Source organism: Fundulus heteroclitus, chromosome 8 (assembly GCF_011125445.2).
Source record: "Fundulus heteroclitus isolate FHET01 chromosome 8, MU-UCD_Fhet_4.1, whole genome shotgun sequence".
Lineage (NCBI taxonomy): Eukaryota > Metazoa > Chordata > Actinopteri > Cyprinodontiformes > Fundulidae > Fundulus > Fundulus heteroclitus.
Window position 1 is genome coordinate 28,869,131 of NC_046368.1, and position 17,343 is coordinate 28,886,473.

The 17,343-nt window shown below is 41.2% G+C and overlaps 1 protein-coding gene across 1 annotated transcript in view; it reads right to left on the bottom strand.

Moving 5' to 3' along the window:
• LOC105931089 (membrane-associated phosphatidylinositol transfer protein 2) overlaps positions 1-15,826 on the bottom strand; it is a 98,783-nt gene extending 82,957 nt beyond the window's left edge. The window contains exon 1 of the mRNA XM_036140519.1: positions 15,604-15,826. The gene's annotated coding sequence lies outside the window, so the exon portion shown is untranslated. The remainder of the gene's footprint in view (positions 1-15,603) is intronic.
• Between the last annotated feature and the right edge of the window lie 1,517 nt (positions 15,827-17,343).

Sequence of the window (17,343 nt, forward strand, 5' to 3'; positions counted from 1 at the left end):
TAGAGACATCCCAAAAGACTTGTAGCATACACAATATAATCACCAGATAAATCAATTGGTGATTTTTGTTTTTGGACATGAAAAAAACAGCTCTCACATGCAATATAAACTCCAAATACTGCATGCACAACAGATGTCACCACATTTACATTGTATTCAATGTTTCAAAACCTATTTCTTGATAATAACTTAAATTTTGGACCATCGCAACAGCAGTCGGAACAATAAAAAAAATTATTTAGTTCTGTACAATGTCACTTGAAGGTATTTTTCAACAGTTTAGGTCAGAATATTCAAGTATTTAAATTTGTGTATGAATAGATATCATCGCTGTCAGTTTTTGTGCATTTATTTTATTGCTAACAATATTGATGTTTGCGAATGACTGCAATATTTAGTAGGACATTATATTTCCAGCACCATGCACTCAAGTTCTGCAGATCGATTGTGTTTGGCCTGTTTTATAGACTTTTAATGATATGTAGGACTATATGTAATATGTATTCTTAGTGACTGAAATGCTAAAGCTAAAAACAAATGGTAGAGACATTGCTTTTTCTAAGAAAAGAAAGGAAAAACCTGATAAATGTCAATTATAAATTACATGGTCGTTCTTATATTTGGCAATAGTATTGCAATTCCATATTCTCCTGGTATCCCAAGGCTCAACCTGATTCTTCAGAATTTCTTCCTTTGATAGGTTCATATTCTTTAGCAAGACAAATCTATATGCCAGGCTAAGACATAAAATGAGTATACTTGTGTTGTTCTCTAACTTGGATCTGCAGTGTACCCAAGATTCACTGAATTTTTTATAAAATCATTTTTATTTGTCCTTTTGTGTGTCCATAGTTCCTTATTTTCTTTAATCTTAATTTTGCTTAGTAGTTTTAGTTATGTTTCACTAGCCAACTAGAAGGTATTTGTTGATTGAAATATAATGTTAATTCAGATAAATAACATCCTGTAGTGAGGTTCTCTGGATGTTCATTTATTTCTGTTAAGAAATTCTTGTACTTGAAGAGAAGTTGTTGCTCATTTATTCTATACGTGTGCAGAGTTTGCTGTTAAAAAAAACGCCAGTACTCGAATCACCCTTTCAACTATTGTCCTGATATCAGCTGTTTGGGCTGATATTCACCTAACAGACCCGAGAGTTATTTATTAAACATTAAATAACTTAAAACATGTGTGTAATAGCACAACACTTAGTCATTTTCATGGACCAGCATAGGACAAACTGCTTTGCTGAGCCACTGAACAACAATGAATAAGATCATAAAAAATTAATGTGAGTGGAAGCAAACAAAAGCAAGATCAAAAGACGCAAAGGAGAGAGGTGAGCAGGATGCAGAGCAGAACATGTACAGTACAAAGGAGGTAATTAATTCAAAACAATTAGTGCAGGGAGTTAAAATCACATTATGAGAGGCAAAATCAATAGGCTCATTTATTTTCATAACGTTGCTGCTTCATTTAAATGTAGAAAACGAGTTGTTACATGCCATTTTGCAAACCTGACCGAAACATTAAAAACTATCAAGAATACCACCAGGATCAGCAAATCAACCCGAAAATCACAGTAATGAATAGAAATAGCAAAGAAGAAAGAATTGAATGTTGCTGGTAATGTAATGTGGAGATGGAAACAGGAGGCCATCAGAGGAAGATGCTGCTGTTAATTGAGCACAGAGATTTCAAGCCCAAGAGATAAATACGTTGCACCCCTTCACCCGGCACCATTAGCGTTTGGCCTGTGCCCAGACCTCAGAGCCTGGCTAATATACAGCTTTTCTCAGCCGGAGTGGTTTGGGAGAGAGACAGCATCGACACCAGCTCCCTTCAGCCGCATTCACTTAGCACAGAGATAACCACAGCACAAAGCATCTCTTATATTTGTCACGTCTGGCTATTCACCTTATTCAGCCGACTTTTTCAACAGCAGCACTTCCATTTTGTCTTAGCACTAGCGGTGAGCAGTCAATCTGCAGTTGTCTATCAAAAATTAGAGAAAAGGGCATTGGGAGAAACTAATACGTTGTTAAAAAGCTCTAAGGGAACGTGTCTGGCTTATCCAAAGGCAGGGCTCTCAACTGTCACACAATGACCGTGAGACATGTGCACTTCCCTGACTTCAAACGCACACGCATTGTATACCTCACACAAAAAAAATAAAGCCCGTAATAAATGCTGTGAGTGATCCATTCACAGCTCAGTTAGACCTTCTGCAGACCTGCTCTTTCACAGCTTGTGGGCATCCTGGTGCAGATAGCATTGCCAGAGCAGCAGAGGAAGAGCTGGAACAGTGCCGAGCAGTTTAATAAAGTTTTTAAACTGTAGCCCTGTGATATGGCAACCTGCCTAGGATGTACCCCACATCCCCGCCTCTCACCCATTAGCCGCTGGAGATAGGCACCAGCGTAACTCTCCAACTGTAGTTTATCAGGAAAAAAACACATTTATTTCATTTATTTTACAAGCTTCCTGGCACACAGTTGCTCATGAGGTGGGACGCTGCTGCATATTTTGATTAATAGCCGGCGCAGCTCTCCTTAATGGTGACTGCAGCTCTGCCTTCTTTCAGAGAAGCCCATGTGGGACAATTTTTTGGACTTTTCCGAATCTGACCCAGTCGAATTAATTCAGATTGTGTGACACCGGGCTAAAAGTGAAAAATGCTGCACAGCCACGCAGCTGCATAAAATAGGGGGGGGGGGAAATAGGACAATTCCAAGGGCCCTCAAAAAAGGACACATTATTTATAAGCTTTTTAGGTGATTTAAATTTTTTGCTATTGGGCCCAGTATTCCTGGCGGCACCCCTGCAGCCACGGCACTGCAATACTGTGCAAGGTGTGTTTATTTGAAAGAAACGTGACTTTATAACTGCTACAATTATTATGTCAACTAGGTAAAATTTCTCTCAATGAGCAGTTGTGTAACCACAAGTCCCTGTGTTGTGGTTTGCTATGCATTGCAGCGAAGGTTAGGGCAGTTAGAAGCCCAAGTTTTTTTCAGCACACTACTGTGAAAATTGTCATGTTAAGCCTCGTTCTAAAAGCTTATATCCTAAAAAATCCAGGCGCTTGATTTAAAAATGTTGCTATTTTACTTCATCGCAAGAGAGAGCAGCAACCGAGCTAAAACTATTAGCAAAAGAAGCAGAACTGCCTAACTGGAAGTTGTGAGACATCCCGACTTCCCAGTTAAGGTAAATAGAAGACTTTAGTCAGATAGACGCTATTAGAAAACACCTAAACTAGATGGTATACTCATTTACCAATAAAGTCTCTTAAAAAAAAACCTTTACAACATTTTCAGCATTAACTCTTATTTAAATATGTGCAGTAAAAAAGTATGCATTTAAATCCCTGTGTCTGTTATGAATAATACAGGAGAACCCGATATTCAGCGAGACAGCAGAGTTTAGTTCTTAACAGGTTTATTGAAAAGGTGAATAATGGCAGATGAGGCAGGTGAACAGAACCGGACTTGATCAGATGAGGGCAGAACCAGACAGACCAGGAGTGACAGGCAGTGAGAGGCCTGACACAGTGATGCAAACGGAGGCTAACCAGAGCAGGCGATGCAGACTGAGAAACCACCAGAACGGGTAGAGCAGGCGACTGGAACCCACGGGGAAAATAAGGCAGACTGAGCAGCACGCAGGCACAGGAAGCACATGTCAGTGAGAGCTGAACAGGGAAATAGAGTCCATTTGGCAGAGCACAAAAGAACTGGTAGAAACAGCATGGAAGTGCACAGGAGGCAAGACAAGACGTTGTGGCAGGGAAGAGTTGGCTAAGGCAGGTATATCTAGACTGGCGAACAGAAACATTTAGTCATTTTAAAAGCTTTTAAATATAGTTTAATCAATTCTTTTTTTGTTCAACAATATAATAGCAAAAACAAAAAGATTATTTCACAATTTCACACTTGTTTGTTAAGTATATAATTCCACATGTGTTAATTGATAGTTTTGATGCCTTCAGTGTGATTCTACAATTTTCATAGTCATGAAAATAAAGAAAACTCTTTGAATGAGAAGGTGTGTCCAAACCTTTGGTCTGTAATATATATATATATATATATATATATATATATATATATATATATATATATATATAAAAAAACACACATATATTGATTTGGTTAATTGCAGATTTTCACACAGTCATGCTGCATGGATGAAACAATGGGTGTAGAATATGAGAAGGGTGCAATGGGTGCAAGTATGTGCATACATACTTGTATGTATAGTATATGCAAATTCTCAACTAGAACCGCAACTCAGTATATCATTACATCATTGAAGATATTTTTGGTTATTTGTTTACTGTTACTTGCATTATTATTATTATTATTATTATTATTATTATTATTATTATTATGCAGAAATGTATATATACACGCTGTGTATGTAATGTATAGATATACATGTACACTTGAGTGTGTATTTTGCAAATGTATGTGATTTTGCTAGTGTAGAAACTGAGGCTCTGTGGAGTGCTTTAATTGGTTCATTAATTTAGCTCTATTGTAAATCTATGTCAGATTTAAAGGCTAATGCACAGACACAGCATAAAAGTATATGGCATTTGACATTTTAAAAGTCTTAAGCTCCCCTGAACATGAGAAAATCATTGTTATTCGATGCTGTAGCGCACGTATATTCCATAGTTACTGGAGGAAAATAAGGAGTACCAACATGGCAGCTGGTGGCTTCACAGCGACGTGTACTACCAACGGCCAATCAGCAATCCAGTGAATAAATAGAGATCAGTGAGAACACAATGACATCCAGCTGTTAACCACTTGTTCCTATGGCGCTCAGCACTACCAACTCTCAATGCAGCACTGTAGTTTCTGCCTCACCCTGTGCATTTTCTCACTGCACATTTATGGCAGATTAGAAAGACTAAATATGTCACACACATTCATTAAGTATAGACAGACTGTGGAACATCCACATGTTTAGTTAATGCTTAATTAAACATGCACATTGGCGATATGAAAAGAGACAGCAATAGGCAAGCACCAGCTGACTGCATCAGTCAGTGCGTGACACAGCACCATCAGAGGAGAGAGGCATAGCTCCTTGCTTTCTCACCTCGCCCTTCTCCCATGTATCTGAACACACAGTGCATTCGTTCAGTGCTTTTGACCATAACATGTTGAAATCATATGGAAAACAAATTTATAGAACAGTCACGTGGACAAATTAATTTTCTCCTATCATTTTTAGTATTTTACTTGATGACCAGACAGCCTCCCCTGACTGCACGTCACTGGTCAGTCAAGGCGCTGGTAAAAAAAAAAAAGAAAAGGCCAATGGGGGCTGCCTGTGGCTTGCATTTTGAAAACGGCATCTTATTACAGCGCAGGCTTCATGGAGAAGTCCGGACCTCGCAGAGGTGGGAGTTGGTCTCCAGTTGGCTTTTACACAGCCAAAGGTCGCTGTTGATTGGCGTACAACATTCAATTAACTGCCAAGCTGAACTGGTGCCACATCAGTGTGCCCCATGAAATTCAATGGTAAGGTTATGCCATCAACAAGCACTGGACAACAACAGCAAAATCACTACGAGCCCCAAAATTTCAAACTCAAAGCCAGTGGTGGACAAGGCGACAGGAAAGAAACAGATGAATTTTATGGAGCTAGAAGAGTCTCAATATTTACAAATACACATATGTGCATCATACGTGCACATGACAAGATCCACACACACGCACACACACAAGATTCACACGTGAACACAAGATTTACAGATGAACAGGACAAGATTCACAAAAGTATTTCTGAGCTACACAATTATATATTGATTCACAAACTACCTCTGGTCTTTAGACATCAATGCATTTGTGTGTGGATTTTTGAGACTCTCCTGACTTGACTTGATACATACATGTATTTTTTTTGTTAACAGGCAATGATTTGCAACCAATCAGAAATCTCCCATGTTTCAGCTAATCACAAGAACGTACTCCATGTGGGTGATGATTTACATTCAAGCTAAACACATGAACCTGTTCTCAGGGCGCTATGCATGTATTATGAGCACAAGGCACATGTGGTTGGTGGGGCTTAGATTGTTTAGACATCAGCATGGATCTCTGTTTTGAGATCCATGGTCTCTGTTTTGTTCATTAATAAACCGTTTAAACCCTGTGTTTGGCTCAAATATTGTGTTCTCTGTTTTGGTTTGTTGTACTACAGTGACTGTAAAAGAGCAACACATTAAGATGTTTAATAACTGTGAATATAGACCTAAATGACTGAAACCCTGTTCTGTAAAATATAGATCTAGTTAACTTTTTTCCCCCAACAGTATTGCAGGATCTAGAAGAGCAGGAAGTGTGAATCTGCTTGTTTCTTCCCATAAGACATCTTTAATGTAAATACACCAGGATCTGTATGGTCATATAAACTACCGGAAACCACTATACATCATTTTAATCCAACTTTTAATGTCTATTTATTGATTCACTCAATCAACATTTATTGGAACTGAAAAACATTGCCTATTGTGTTAATTTCTTTAACTCCATCCAAATACTACTTTTAAGCAATAGGAACTGCATTGTCAAAAGGATTTAATTGGAAGGTATCTACTGTAGCTAAAGTTAACTCTGCCAGACATGACTGAAGTGATCTGATTGTATATAAACTGGATATTTCTGTCTGGGAAATGGTGTTGAAATTCATTGTCTCATAGCTAAGATCCTGACAACTCCAGATCTCCAGGCTCTCAGGCGACAGAGAGCCTGGCCCCTTATCTCTTCATCAAAAGAGCGTTGGATCCTCACCATCAGAATACGTGGCTAAGCTTTTACCCAGCAATGCTCCACTGTAAATAAACACATTATCTTAGGTACAAACAGACATGGTTCTTCATAGGAATGTTTGCAGGGAGGAAAACAAGCAATGTTAGTGAAACAAGTGCAAAGGGTTTCCTAACTAGTCATTTTTCTGCGTTATTGGCAACTTGGAGGAGCCTTGATTCCTTTTCCATTTCAGTCTCCCAGACAGCAACCTCGTTCTGGCTGCAAACCTCGCTATGCAGCTTGTACCTGCCTGCAGTTATAGCGGGGTTCGCAGCCCGGACGAGGCCGCCCTCACCCGGGCTGCGAAGACAGCAGACAGCCGTCGCTGTGAGACTGACTGCAGAAGTGGAAAGGCAATCACGGATCCCTCACGTAACGGGAGAACAAATAGTGATTTCACGGGGAAGACGCAAATAACAGAAAAGGACGAGAAGTTGCTTTTTTTTTAATATGACTGGGGCAACAGGCCAGGCCACCTTCAGGAGCACCAGGAAAGGTGGTAGCTATGTTTTTCCCCTAGAAAAATGACTATTGACCCAGTAAGATACATTTGCGTTCAAAATAAAATATTATTATTATTTCTATATAATATTAGATAACAAAATTATATTTCTACCTTTTTTACCTCAGAAGACCTTACGGCTCTGAAAAAACTGTGAAGTCCTAACAGTTAGCTTCTTTTTTTGTCTCCCATGCGCTTGCATGACACTGGTGTTATTTCAACGTCAGCAAAAATCCTGGAACTTGCACAATGCACCTTTAAATAACAATTTGTTTTTTCTACACGAATGGCTCGTGTTTGTGTTTGACTCTGAAAGCTCTGCCTAATTCATTCCGTTCAAATCTGTGATCGGCTGAATATTTAACGATGACACAACGCCTCGTTGCATCCAAACAAAGCTGTGGGACCGTTAATTAGACTGAGTGCTCAGGCAGTGCTCTGGAAACTTGACCAGAGAGGACAGCCTTTAATTCACAGAGCAACCCCTTAACCCCACAGCCTCTGTGCTTGCCTACCTTCCAGCAAGCCTCGTCCTCACTCAGCTCCCATCATCCCCCCCAACACTCATCCAAACACTTCTTTCACACACTGCCACCACAGTTAGTACATCACTCCCTCATAAAACTCTGTTATACGTCATCAGGTCCCTGTACCTCGTCACTGGAGAAGCATACAAGCTTCTAAAATCTCAACCTTCAAGAGACTTTTGAATATCTTAACGGCCTCAGTCTGTAATTCCCAAATACCTTTAAACTACTGCACCTTGTGGCACGCTCCAACCAGGAAGAAAACAAACAGAAAGCGACTCAGAATCAAAGCAGACTCCAAAGACACAACATGAACAATCAGAAGTTTAAGGAATTTGAGAAAAGAAATACACAAAGAGGTTAAATGCTACTAAAAGCGGCATAAAATAACCGACAAAACAGAAAGAGTCTGATTGATTTTACAGAAAAGTCTTGCACACACGTTTAAAACAACCTCATTCAGATCGAATGTGTTTCGCGCTTCAAAAAGGCCTCCAATGCCTCAACTTGGACTCTTGTGCATTTGAAGTCAGACGCATGTCTAGAGCGTCAAAAAAAACCCAGACGCAAGACCAGTATCTGACACGCATTGGGAGGAACTACCCAACTCTTTTCCTCTGCCGGTCTCCTGTGTACAATTGCAGATGCAATCCAGAGAGTGGCTGGGCTTTATTTGCTGAATAAATCAAGGGAATGTTGTCATCGGGCGCCTCTGTGCCATGTCTGGATTCACCAGATAACTCAGAGTAGTTCAGTAATAGTCATTACATCACAAAGCTGAGCTCCAAAAGCTCAGATTTCTTAAGTCCCGTGTCTGCCGCTTCGGACGGACTGCATGCACGTCAGATCCTTGAAATCTCAAAACGTGCCATCCCCGACACATGACACGCATCAAAATGTACAACGGTTGATGCTTAACACAAGTAGGTTTCGCATGGAATTGAGACGTACGGACTCAACAGCGGCAGCATTTATGTTCTATGCGGCTTTTCCCCTGAAGTAACACTATACTCCTAGGCTCTAGAGGGCAGCGTTGTGCTCCCCACTACATGTAGAAGTAAAAAACACAATGTTTTCAACATTTTAAAGCCTCCTACTTTCTTCCAAGAGTGACAGTGATTTCTCTCCTGGAATTGTTAACAATTTGTTTATCACAGTGATTGTAATGGCCCACATCATAAAGATGTCTGTGTTTACGAACCTCCGCCAGAAGGGGAGAACTTGCATGTCCGGCATGTTTTTCCGCATGGGACTGTCACCGTGGTTAGCAATTTTCCAAGGTGCGCAGAGCGGAAACTTTTGGCTGCATAGAGGGGCGACCTAGCCAAAAATGACATAAAATGGCCTTACAGCCCTCTCACATGCATCAAGCATAAACCAGGCTTGAAACACATCATATCGCGCCGCACCCAATGCGTTAAACAAATCAAAATGCACTGCCCCCAGCACCTAAATCCCTGAGATGCACATCCACCATAGACTTTACATGAATAGCAGATGCCCCTGACGCTCAAATCGGACTGAACACACCATAAGTGAAGTTAAATATTGGCTCAAACTCAAGCCTGTGTCCTGAAGAATGACAAGATGTTACATTCGATTTGTTCGGATGACAATACGATATTTGTGGATATCACAGTCTGTTACGATGCGATTTCCAAAAAATTCAATTCACACATGTGTGATCGATATGATGCAATATCATCTGTCCAAATAACAATATTGTTTACACATATAAAAAACAAATATGATTTCAGCATTTAGCACCTGTTCACTATAGTCTCATGCCTTGTATGATATGTATCGATGTTTTCATTTTTGCATTGGATTGGTAATAATTATATATATATATATATATGTGTATATATATATATATATATATATATATAAATTACAGTTTGTATCTAACAAGATTCCTCCCTACTATTAAACCAGGAAAAAACAAATAGTTTGGATGAAACTATTAGTGTTACTCCACATGACAGACCATGTTTGTTCGAACAAAAAAGGGCAGCTAACAGACTGTTGGGTTATTTGCAGACGCAGTTGGTGAAAAGGGAGGCGGCAGATGGACAGACATAAACGGGCAGAGTCGCTCATTCACATCCAACGTCACACACTCCAGCAGCCCCCACCACTCAGTCCTGACTGCGAAGCCACATTCAAGTGGGCTGGAATCCCTCTGTTTACGCGGCTAAAAATAGATTTCACACACTGAGATGACGTGGCTTCTCGTGATGAGACCCCCACCACCAACCCCCTCCCCCATCCTCCTCTCCTCCAAACCAGTTATTGGTATGCAGCTCTCAGCCAGCCTGCATGCCAACTCTCCTTAAATTCTTAGACTGGAAGAAAGAGAGTGAAATAGATGGATGGATGGATGGATGGATGGATGGATGGATGGATGGATGGATTGAAAAACAGATATAAAAGAGGAAAGTTAATCAATACTATGACTCATTCTTTCTGCGGCGGTCACTTCCTAATCACATTCATTAAAGCAAACCTAATTATCTTGGCTCAATAATCAGATCCACTGAAGCTCCATCTTCTTTCACTCTCCCTTGCACATATAAATCTGATCACACACACACGACCTGAAATAAGCAGGATACGACGACTCCTTCATACAAGAGCATGCATGAGGAGGAGAGGTCTGCAGTGTACAACACTTAAAAGCCTTTGATTGGGCCGCAGAATGAGAGCTTCAAAAGTCCCCCCCCCCCCCCCGGCTCAGTGTACGTTTGTATATTTGCATTAGACTTGCTCTGCATCATGTGTACAAAACGAGTCAGGGCCAAAAATGAGCATTAGTGCGGATGACTCATCCTGCACAACATGGTGTATACCGCTGGCAGCTCTAGTAGGAAAAGGAACAAGTTCAGGGATGTTTTTTTTTTTTTTTGAAAGAGTGAAAAGAAATATGAGAAGTGTCTTGGTTTTCCAGTAGTAGCCTGAATGGGATTTTCCCAGGCTGTCAGAGGAAAGCCCTGGTATTACGACCGTGGATGACGAGGGGGTAAAGGGCGTGGTTCATGCTTTCTTTGGATAGCCGAGGCTCGTTCAGGAGCTTCACCTGTGCAAGCATACAAACGGTGAGCAATGTGACAGTTTTGGATTGTGTCTGATTGGACGTGGTGAGATGTTCACCATCCGGGTTTAAAAACCTTTCCTTCCAAAGATATCCCTTGTTTTTGAGGTTTTTCCATATTTCTTATGTGATGGACCAACACAATGTAGAGCATACATGGTATTCCAACTGTCTTGTAAATAAACAAGGTGTGCACGTGCCCCCGTTACCCTGATACCTCCAGACAACGTTTATTGGAACAGGAGCAGAACAAGAAATCAAATCGCAACCTTCATCGCAATATCAGTGTGTGCAATATGGCAACAGCAAATGACCACTTGGATGCAATATTTTGAAGGCTATAACCTCCATTCCAGTGTATGATATTTGAATGTCATGCATTCAAATTCTGCACCATAATGATGTATTTTACTAGTTTGATCAAACTTTTTTTTACTAAAGTTGATAATAGCTCTTAGTGACCAAAAAGCCACATTGTTGCCTTTAAGGGAGAAGGTCCTGGGTCCAAACATTCCAGTCTGGGGTCTTTCTGCATGGACTTTGCATCTTCTCCCTGTTCCAGCATGGGTTCTCTCTGGGTACTCCAACTTCCTCCAAAAGTCCAAAAACATGCCCTAAAGTACGAATGTGTGCACACATGATCATTTGCCCTGTATGGGACCGGCGACCTGTCCAGGTCGTGTCTCGCCTCTCGACGAATGACCGCTCGAGACAGGCACTCGATCTTTATCCAATCAGAATAATTCACGATACGGGCACCAATGTCCTCAAACATAACGACGCAAACGAAAACGTTAGGCAGCAACAACAAAAAGGCGGGAGAGAATGACGACAACAAACTAACATTCGGCCATTTCTTAACTAGAATCATTTCACGAGGCTTTCACTGGAGGAAAAAAGCGAATAGAGGAGTTTAGACTGGACCAACCTGACTTAAAAATCCAGCAGCAGGCAAAGTGACCAAGGACCATTTATGTACAGTTTATTGTTGAGTGATAATCTCCAGTGCCCCCCCACCCCCTAAAAAATAAGTGAATTAATAATTACCACCACACAGCTGATACTCCACTAGGCTACACCGACTATTCCTAGCATGGCACGGACAGTTTGTGTTTTCCATGTATAGGATGTGTTTCCTCGACAAATGTTGGCTCCGCTGCAGCACCTTTGTGAATAAGTTACAAGGCAGCTTCAGATTACACAAACAGCTTCTGCTGTCTTTTCACCTTCAGACTCTAGTCGGAGTGGCAGGAGTCAGATGAACACAGGCGTTCTGTGACTTAAATAAGACAGAGAAACACAAACGTATTTGTACCGTGTGCTTTAACAGAAGCATCCTCTTTCAACGGTTCTATCATAAAAGTGTATTTTGTATGAAGTAGTGGAATTATGAAATTAATCCAGAAAGTAACCACAGCTCTTTACTTTTCCATTTTTACGTTAAGGCCACTTTCTATAACAGCTGACTGCCTGACCAAATTCTGTGATCAGGGAAGAAGAGCCTTGGTCAGAGAGGTGACTAACTGTAATTCCACATCCTAATGTAAGTGTCCACTGTGGAAAGTAAAGCCTGCTACATCCACAGTTACAGCGTCTACCTCCGCTCCAAAGTTTCTTGGAGCCAGAGGAGATCATGTGGGATCATCGTCATTACAAGCAGAAAGCAAATCCATTTGTAGAGGATTACCACATTTCAAATTAAATGTTGAAAAGAAAAATCTGCCATAAAGTGCAAAAAGAGTGGATTTCGTCTGATATTTAAATACAACAGTTAATTACATTGTGAATATTTAAAAAAAAAAAATGAATTTAATTTGTGCCTAACGAGCTCTATTTATACCATTTAACTTTGCCAAACCAGAGGTTGTTGACGTTCTTTTTCCTGCTTGCTACAATTGCAATTGTGGAGTTTGACCCAACCGGGGCAAGACGGACCGAAACGGAGCAGAAACTTGGACTTGTTCCGTATTTTGACGGTGAACGACGGAGAGCAGATCCGCTGACGATGCCGTTCAGAGCAGTCACAAAGAATGTGGAACCGTTCTCGTTAATTGAAATAACGTGGCAGTCGCTCCGTCGGTCGGACGTGCACGTAACGGAGCCGACATGGAGAATATGGCTAAAAAAAACCCAATGGTCACAAAGGGGGAGCGTTTACGTTCCCGTGTGGAGACAGGAGAACCACCAGTTAACCAAGTCACGTTTATTTGGATCAGCACATTTCAGCACCAATGCGGTTCAACGTGCTTTACGTCATGAAAACATTAAAACATCATAAACACATCCAAACGGTCACTGGTTGTGAGAACACTAATACACTTTAATTTGTATCAGGTGAAAACGTCAATACACATGAAAATGTTGGTCAGTGTTCCTGTTATTATGAGGCTGAAGCAACTCTAAACAGGAGGGTTTTTGGTCTTGGTTTAAAGGAACTCAGCGTTTCAGCTGTTTTGCAGTTTTCTGGAACCATTGCTTATTTGCTCCAACACTCAGACTGTGTTGGTGGAATGGCTAGATGGACATGACAGCCAGCTTGAATTTTGCAGAAACACATCTAAGAGGACACACATCTCCTGTCCTCAAGAGCTCCTGTGCTGCAACCCCTAATGTGCATCACTGCTCCAATAAGCCCAGAACCAAAAGGCTGTCTTACCTACTTAGCATGTATCAAACTCTGCAAAGGCCTGCTAATGAGCTATTCACTTGATTCAGGTGGGCTCATCCATCTAAAAGTTGCAGAAAGGGGGCTGCCTAGGACTGGACTGCTAAGACTCCTGCCTTAGACATTGTCTGATCAAGAGAAACAAAAGGAAAAAGGATTTGGTCAGAAGACACATAATCAGTCTTTCTGACCCCAAGAGTCCACTCAGAGAAAGAACCAGCTCTGCTCATCACCTGGCCAGGTGTAGTCTGGTCGAATTAAGGCCTTTCAAAACTTTTGCCACCTTGAATGTGGCATAGATTTTGCTCAATTCCGGGAAAAATCACTTTTGAAATATCTTCTTTGATTTCAGCATTCAGTCTTCCTTGCAGTCTATCAGCATCCCAGCTCCAGAGCAGGGAATATTTGCCCACTCCGCCTTCAATAAGATAATACATATAACTCAGGACATTTTTCTGGACTTCTTGTCAGGCCAATCTAAATGGTCTGATTAAGCCAGTTGGTTTTTTGGATTAAGAGTGGTGCTAAAAAATGAAATCCCTCTTTATCTCCAGCTTTCTGGAAGCTGAAGGCTTTGGGGTCAAAAGTGATTGGTAGTTGCGAATCACTTACAAGGCATCCACACTGACAAATAAAATAAAAATCACAATCTGAAGGAAAGTAGTCTTGCCACCATCATCTTTCACTCCATGTATGGTGTTTTTCAGTCAGTGTTGGAAAGACATCCCGTTTTTTTGCCACTAAGACCTTTTTGAAACTACTTCCTTGGTAGAGTCATACGAAGGGCTACCAGTACTGACCTTTGAACTAAAACGAGTCAGAGTTCTCCTTAACTTTATGAAAATACAAACATTTTTCATGCTTGGTTACAGATGTTTTCATTTTTAAATCTATATAAATGCAAGTGTGATTAAACAGGAAGAGTAACAGAATAAATTAAAGTTTTAGATGCAGCTCACTGGTGGATGGTGCTTTTTTTTTTTTTATAGAACAGGCACCATGTTGGTGTCCCCTGACCTAGACAATGTATTGCAAATATATATTAGGATTACTTAATCCAATACGTTTATTCTAAGTAAGGTCGTAAGGTCAAACTTTGCATGCTAGTGAACTATTCAGTCTGCTAGATGGAGTCTCCTGACAATAGATGCCCACTCCTGGTCCAAATGATAGTATCTCAGATCCTAAAAGTCTAAGAGAGCAGATAAGAAAGAGAGGAGTGGTTAAAAATGTGGATTGATTTAGCATTGTCACGATATTTCCCAATAATATCTATTTCCCAATAATATCGACAGCGCAGGTTTTTACTGTGTCCTGCAGCCCTATACTTGGAGCCTAATATTTTCTCCAGTTATCTATGGTAATAAAATCGATGCCTGTGCCAGGGTTTCCTCACATATAATGCTGGGGAATATTCCACACTCTTCTCCAGGCTGCTGGATCCTGTAAGCTGAGCTGAACACAGAGCTGAAACGTATTTCAGGTTCAGACGCTGGAACAGGTGGCAGGTGTGAACTCGGGAAAATTGAACGCTGAAGTTAAATTGAAAAGTATTAGCTTATTAACAGACGTGATTGGTTCTCCAGTCGCATTCTTACACGGGCACAGCGCTGAGAGACCTTGCGTAATGCCGTAAGGGGGTCAAAAAAGAGCGCAAGGGACATTCCCGGAGACCGCAGAGCACCAAACACAGAAGTAAAACCTTCAAGAGACACCAAAACCTCCAAGTGCCACAGCCTGTCTCTCCTCCATGTTTCCTCAGCAACAGGGCAGGCAGATCTCTGAGCTCTCCGCCGGTCCGCTGTTCCGCAGCGGCCACCAGGTGACCATCGCCGCCACAACTTAAGTGCGTAATAATTACTGAGCTGCGGCGGTCTGCATCATGGAGCGGATCTCAGAGAAGACGGGAGAGGGGATTAGCTGCGTGTTGAAGTCAGAGCACCAACCTGCAGAGACCTCTCCAGCGCACGGCCGGTCACACCGAGAGGACGAACCTGCTGACAGGTGATGTTTGGACCCAACCGTGGAAGTTGCGCATCCTGCCGCTGCGGCTGCTGCTCCTCCCGCCCACAGCCTTCACTCCACTCGGTTAGTGGCCGCCTGTCGGTGGCCTTTGTCGCCGCCTCCTCCGCCCGGTACCCAGCTGCTCTGTCCGGCTTTCCGCCTCTGCGCTACGCCCTACCACCGGCCGATGATGGCCTAAGCGCAGGACGGTCTTCTGCCGGAAGAGAAGGGAAGAGCGCCCTCTTCCGGTAGGCTACACAGGCGCATGTTCGTGAAAACATCCTGTAGGGCAGGGATCACCAACATGGGCACCAAGTAGCCCCCAAGGACCACATGTGGTTTAAAAATAAAAATAAAAAAGAAAGAAAAAAAAAAATGAAAAAACACACAATCCACCAGTGAGCTCCATCTAAAACCTTATTTTACTCTGTTACTCTTCCTGTTTATTCACACTTGCATTTATATAGATTTAAAAATGACAATATCTGTAACAAAGCATGAAGAATGTGTTTCTTTTACATGGACAATTATTAAATAATTGGTCTTTGGTGTACTGGAGATATATTTATTCGACATTAGTGTATAAAGCTATTAAATACAGTGGTAACTCCAACTTTTTTTAAATTAATTGAATTAAATATATATATTTCTGTACTTATTTCACAAGAACAAAATACTTTTGAAAGATAAGACCATTGACCTTATATTTACAACAGTTTCCGATCTAATTTCTACTTGAACAAAATAACCCAGTTGTAAAACAAGCACAATTGTTAAATTACATAACAGTAATCAGTTTATAACGGCTTCCTGGTATCTCACCTTATCTAATCTAATCTAATTGTGTCTAGGCGCAGCCAGTGGAGCTGGCTGTGATAAAATGAGGGGGTTCTGTTAATGATGCTGAAATCTGAACCACTTGTAGCTCATGGAGGAGTTTCTGAGGAAGCTCAAAAAGAAGAGAGTTGCAGTAATGAAAGGTGATTAATGTTGCACAAATGGAAATACGCAGAATGGGTGACGTTATTGATCTGAGACGTAAAAGACAGAGCGCTATCAAGGATGACATCTAGACTCTAAACCTGAGGTGAGGGGAAGAGTAATAATAATGAACAATCAAGTGAAAAGGAGAAACTGTCAGCTTTGGATAATGTATATTTGATATCCTACGAGGAGGATCCCAGTTTTATCACTATTTAATTTAAGGACGCTGGAAGTGAACCAGGTTTCTATTTTGGATAGGCAGGAGGTAAGGGGAGAGGGTGGGAGTGTAGAACTTGGCTTACATGAAATATAGAGCTGGGTGTCATCCGCATAACAGCCAAAGTAGATGATGAATTCCCAGAAGATATTGCCGATAGGAAGAATGTAAATATTGAAAAGTAGGGGTCCCAGGACAGAGCCCTGGGGCAAGCTGGTTGTGACAGGGGATGGATGGGAACTAAAGGACTTTAGTTGAACAAATTGAATGTGGCCAGTAAGGTAAGAATGAAACTAGTCAAGGGAGGTGTGAGTGATGCCCATTGAAGATAATCCGTGGTGAAGGTTATGATGAGTTAGATGAGAGCAAAGTTGGTGTTGTGTTTACAAGCTTATGTACAATGACTGTGAAAAGTTTGAGCTTCAGTTAATGCTGTTACTCCTTCAGACCGGGGGGGCTGCCGTGAGAAGGAAAAAGAAAGGGAGAGAGCACAGAAAAAAAGAGAAAGATCAGAGTAAGAGAGATGTAA